Below are 6,472 nucleotides of genomic sequence, written 5' to 3'. Positions count from 1 at the left end.
ACAAAAATAAATTAGTCCTAATCTAGGCAACAAGATAAACCGTCAGTTGTCCAAACTCGAACAATCCCCGGCAACGGCGCTAAAAACTTGGTGCACGAAATTACAATCACACTTTTGTAACTCCGCACAACTAACCAGGAAGTGCACTGGGTCGTCCAAGTAATACCTTATGTGAGTAAGGGTCGATCCCACGGAGATTGTCGGCTTGAAGCAAGCTATGGTTATCTTGTAACTCTTAGTCAGGATATCAGTAATTCTCAGATTTAATTGTAAAAAGTAAAAGAACATGAAATAAATACTTGTTTGCGCCAACGTTTGCCTCAAACGTGAGGTCAAACGTTGGCGCCTAAAAGCGGAGAGTTGGAGCTTCTGGGCAGCGACGTTTAAGCCAACGTTTGCCTCAAACGTGAGGTCAAATGTTGGCTACATTTTGGGAAGAAAGAGCATGGAAGAGCACCCCTGATTGATGAGTTAGATGAGCCACGTTTGCGCCAAAGTTTGCCTCAAACGTTGGGCCAAATATTTGCAAAAAAGAGAGCTTGGGGTGATCCACGTTTGAGCTCACGTTTCACCCCAAACGTTGAGCCAAACATGGAGGACAGCAAATGGACTTGGCTGCATAATTTGACACAAGTGACGTTTGAGTCAACGTTTGCCTCAAACGTTGGCTCAAACGTGAATGGTTCATGGCCCGGTTCACTAATGGATTTCTTCCCAACATCAAGAGCAATCAACGGAGGTTACTATCAACCCAATTCCATCAAGACTAAAGGCCCAATTCAAGGCTTAATGATCATTTGAAGAAAGTGTATAAATAGCTTATGATTTGATGTTTTAAAAAGCTTTTTTGTTTAGAGTTTTCTTTAAGAGTTTTCATAGTATTCACAGTAGAGAACCTTTGGGTTTTGAGCTATTTGGAGATTTAGAGTTTTGGGTGTTGAAGAATTGAGGAAATTCTGTCTTAATCTCACCTTGAGATCTCTTTTTGTTTCTTTCACTGCACCATTGGAGAATTGAGATTTGAATCTAAGTTTTCTTCTGTTTTGATTTTTAATCTTTTGCAATTGAATTCTAAATTTGGATCTAAGAAGGCAGTGAGATCCAGACTTGGTTATCTAGTCTCTTGAGTCCTGAGATCTACATCTTTCAATTTCAATTTCCTTGTTACATTGCTACACCAAGTTTATTTTCATTTGCATTTAAGATCCGGTTCAATTAGATCCATCTTCTACGTTTCTGTTTGTTGAGATTTACTGCTCTCTTGTTTAATTTTTGCAATCCCACATCCCTGATCCATTTACAATTCAAGTCATTTACATTTCTTGCATTCTAAGATTCTGCAATTTACATTTCTTGCGTTCTAAGTTTCTGCCATTTAATTTCTTGTTCTTTAAGATTCAGCATTTTTATTTTCTGTTCTCTTTAATTTCTTGCAATTTACCCCTCTCCCTTTACTTTTCATGCAATTTAATTTCTGTTAATCACAAATCACTCAACCAAATCTTGATCTGCTTGACTAAATCAACCACTAAGCTAAAATTGCTCAATCCTTCAATCCCTGTGGGATCGACCTCACTCATGTGAGTTATTATTACTTGATGCGACCCGGTACACTTGCTGGTGAGTTTTGTGTCGGATCGTTTTCCGCACATCAAGTTTTTGGTGCCGTTGCCGGGGATTGAATAGATTGACAATGATTAAGTGAGGTGGTAGTTTAGATCAAGCACTTTTTCTTTTCTGTTTCTCTAATTTTTGACTGACACACTAACTGTTTGAAATTTTGCTTAAACTAAACTTCATTCTAGCAATAGATTGAAGTGCTATTGGTGGTGTTTCTTTTGTTTTGTTTGTATGTTAGGTACAGGGAGATCCATTGTTGTTTTATCTGAAACTGACCAGAGAAATCTTAGAAGGTTAAGAAGAGCTGAAAGAGGGAAAAATATTGTTGGAGAGGAAGAATCTGAGGAAGAATATCACGAGATGGAAGGAGATCCATCTAATCCAGGAGGAGGGGTTAACAATAACCCACAGCAGAGGAGAGTACTAGCCTTCTATACCTTTGCAAACGCTAGACATTGTGGGAGCAGCATTCTCACCCCTAATGTCAATGCAAATAACTTTGAGCTGAAGCCACAACTCATCACATTGGTCCAAAACAACTGCTCATTTGGGGGAGGACCATTGGAGGATCCAAATCAACATCTATCCACCTTCTTAAGGATTTGTGACACTGTCAAATCCAATGGCGTGAATCCTGAAACCTATAAGCTTCTGCTGTTCCCGTTCTCATTAAGGGACAAGGACGCACAATGGCTTGAAACTTTTCCCCAAGGAAGTATCACTAGTTGGGATGACTTGGTGACTAAATTTCTAGCCAAATTCTATCCACCCCAAAGAGTCATCAGGCTGAAAACCGAGGTGCAGACATTCACACAATTAGATGCTGAATCCTTGTATGAAGCATGGGAGAGGTACAAAGCCTTAATCAGAAAGTGTCCTCCAGAGATGTTCAATGAATGGGACGTGCTGCAAAATTTCTATGAAGGCCTGACATTGAAATCTCAAGAGGCATTAGATCATTCTGCTGGAGGTTCACTACAACTAATGAAAACTGCTGAGGAAGCCCAGAATCTTGTGGACATGGTGGCCAACAATCAATATTTCTTTGCTCATCAAAGAAACCGCCAACCATCACAAAGGAGAGGAGTAATGGAGCTAGAAGGAGTAGACTCAATCTTGGCTCAAAACAAGATGATGCAGTAGCAAATTCAACAACAATTTGAGCAAATAGCCAAGAGGATTGATAGCCTCCAAGTTGCAGCAGTTAACACAAGCCAACCATAATCCACATGGGTGCAAAATGAAGAAACTCAAGAGGAGCAGCAGCAAGAACAAGTCCAGTACATGCACAACCAAAATTCTGGACAGAATGAAGTGTATGGTGACACATACAATCCATCCTAGAAGAACCACCCAAACCTCAGATGGGGAGATAATCACAACCAGAACCAACAACCATGGCAGAGGAACTCAAACCAAAACACTTCCAGAAATAACCAAAACCACAACCAGCAGCAAACTAACCAAAACCCTTACAGAAAACCTCAAAACAACTACTCCAACCCCAACCATTAACAATCCAATAACCAACCCACCAACCAAAATGCCTACCATCCACCATCCACACCTCACAACCCACCACAAGCATCACCAGAATCTCAAAGAATCACTAACTTGGAAACCTTGATAGACAAAATGTGGAAACACCAAGAAAGGACAACCAAGAACCATGAAGCTTCCATGAAGAGCCTAGAGAGGCAGATTGGGCAAATCTCCAAGCAGATTTCTGTTGAGAGACCTTCAAGCTCACTACCAAGTGACACCATTCCTAATCCAAAAGAAGAGTGCAAAGCTGTACAACTACGGAGTGGAAAGACATTGGTAGACAACAACAAGGAGGTAACCAAGAAGCCTTTGGATAGCAACAAAGAATCATCAGAGAAAGGGGAAGCTAGCAATGAAGACATGACAACAAGAAGAAGTACCCCAGAGAAGCTCAAAGAGAAAGACAACCAGCCACATAGTTCAAAGGAAGTGATTCAGGGACAGCAGCAAGTGGAGAAGAGCATTACACCTCCACTACCATACCCTCAGAGGTTCAACAAAGAGACTAAGGACCAACACTTTCATAAGTTCCTTGAGACTTTCAAGAAGCTAGAAATCAACATTTCCTTGGCTGAAGCATTGGAACAGATGCCCTTATATGCCAAGTTCTTGAAGGAAATCATCAACAAGAAAAGAAGTTGGCTGGAGAAGGAAACTGTGCTTCTCACTGAAGAATGTAGTGCGCTCATCAGAAAAGGACTCCCTCCCAAGCTGGAAGATCCTGGAAGTTTCTTCCTACCTTGCACCATTGGAAGTCAATTTATCAACAAGGGGATGTGTGACTTAGGAGCAAGCATAAATCTAATTCCATCATCTTTAGTGAAAAAGCTTGGCATAGGGAAGGTGAAACCAATACAAATGTCCTTAGAATTGGTGGACCAGTCAGTAGTACATCCCAAAGGAGTGATTGAAAACCTTTTAGTTAAGATTGATAAGTTCATTTTTCCTGCAGACTTTGTTATCTTGGATACCGAAGAGGAAGGAAACAATTCAATCATCTTAGGAAGGCCATTTTTGGCCACTGCTAGAGCCATCATAGATGTAGAGCAGGGAGAACTAACTCTCAGGATGCACGAGGAAAGCATTATCCTGAAAGTGTTTCCAGAACCACAAATTAGTGAAGAGAGAAGCAAGGTAGTCAGCGACTGCTTTCCGAGGCAAGAAACCAACAACACAGGGAAGCAGAAGAATGAGCATGTGCAAGGAAGAGAAGGAATTCAAAAAGGAATTAGGATGATAAACAAGAAGGAAAGTACCACAACCAAAGCTGCTGTCAAGAAAGAAAGGTTAACAAGAAAAAGGAAGAAAAACAAGAAGAAGGCTCACAAAGGGTGGAAGAATAAAAAAATCCCAACTGAAGGATTCTCTAAAGGCGACAAGGTGCAATTAATATATCAACAGCTGGGAAATGAGGATCACTACACTGTTAACCAAGTACTCTCTCTCGAGCACATTGAAATTGAGCATCAAGGCACACAAAGAAGGCTTACAGTGAGGGGGGATAAGCTGCGACATTTCAGTCATCAACCACCCTAAGGGGATCAATGTCAAGCTAATGACAATAAAGAAGCGCTTGTTGGGAGGCAACCCAACCTAAGGTAGTTTTCTTTTCATAGCTTTTTCAATAAAAATGTTGAATAATTAAGTATGTATTGCAAGGAGCTAAGTTTGGTGTTGCACACCAAAACAATTTAAGGGAGAATGAAGGATTCTAAGTTTGGTGTTCCACCAAAATCTCATTTAAAAGCATACTCTCACCTCCTGCATAATGCTAGCTCCAAGCAATTAGACAAATTATTCAACCATTTAATTGCTTTTTAGTTTTGGTTCCATAACCTTTAGCAAGGCCAAAAGAATTCATAAGTGGACAACCTGTTGCATTAGAGACAGTGGCAAGGAATTAAGTTTGGTGTTTCCACACCAAATTAAATCCAAAAGCCACACTCAATTCATGCATACTAACTAGTCACCTAAGGGCTTAAGAAGCAAGCAACTTTTGAGAATTGTGCAGGGAACTAACCACCATTTGAAGACATTATGCATCATAGCTCAAAAGGGGCACAACAGAAGGAAGGACAAAAGAACTGCAAACCAATAGGTTGTATCTATACTTAACTTCTACTGTTGAGAAATGCTTTGATTTATGTCTTGCTAAAGTGTTCATCTAGTATAGGCAGAATCACTCTTTGCAATAAGTAAGCTAGTCTAAGTGTGTGCTTGTGTGTTTACTTTCACCTAACTAAATGCATGCTTTGTCCCCTGCATCCTCAATTCAATAAAATAAATGTTTGGAATGTGAAGTAAGATAGTTCTTTGTTAGCTGGAAGTACAATAATAGTGAGTGGTGGTATGAATGTATGATTGTATGATAGCTCACTTTTAGTGAATAAAAGAACTAGACTGTCTCCTTTTAAGTAGAAAGTAGCTCACTGTCTATGAATCTCAATCAAATAAAAGTCCTTGGTTGAAAAGAAAAATCAAAGAGAGAAAAGAAAAATCCAAAGGTAGCAGCAGAACAAAAAAAAAAAGAAATAAAGCTAGACACCAATAGCTTGAACCTTAGAATATATGCCTGTGGTGTCTTTGTACTAGGATCTGCTTGGATTATTAAGTTCTTTGGAGTGCATCAACACTTGGTAACTTGGGTTAACTAACCCGGGATTATCAACTGAAAGTCCACTATCAAGAGCAACCTAGCTACAAGACATTTAGTAACCCAAAGAGGTGCTGGGCATCAATGTTCTGAGAAGGGATGTCAGCCAAGTGTCTAAAGTGAATAATGTGTCAAGCATAAATAAAGAAAAGAGCTTGTTACACATGACACTGAACTAAAGCTTATAAAGAAAAAAAATTCAGTAAACAAGGACAAAGGAATAATGAGAGGTCATAGCAGTGTCTTGCTTGATGCTTAGAGAGAATTTTCTAGGCCTACTTGTCAATAAGAAGTGAGTAGTTACACATCTGCATAAAACCCCATGAACTACCAATAACACTCTGCTAACATGAGCATTCTCTTTTGTTTTCATTCTTTCTTCTTAATAACTCTTTTCTTGCTTGGGGACAAGCAAGTTTTAAGTTTGGTGTTGTGATGACAAGTCATCTTAGCCTAGTTTCACTAGTCTTTTTCCTTTGTTTTTATTTGGTTTTATGCACTTTCTTAAGCCACAAGTAAGCTAATTGGATTGAATTTCATTTTTCCTTTGATTCAATCAACTATGGATGAATTGATGCATTTTCATGAGTTTTATGCCATAATTACTTATATGACAAGAAAAAGAATAACTCTCATGATTAGAGCATAGCTTTG

Source organism: Arachis hypogaea, chromosome 20 (assembly GCF_003086295.3).
Source record: "Arachis hypogaea cultivar Tifrunner chromosome 20, arahy.Tifrunner.gnm2.J5K5, whole genome shotgun sequence".
In the NCBI taxonomy this organism is placed as follows: Eukaryota; Viridiplantae; Streptophyta; class Magnoliopsida; order Fabales; family Fabaceae; genus Arachis; species Arachis hypogaea.
The sequence above is the reverse complement of the archived record's forward strand: the minus strand, read 5'-3'. Positions refer to the sequence as shown.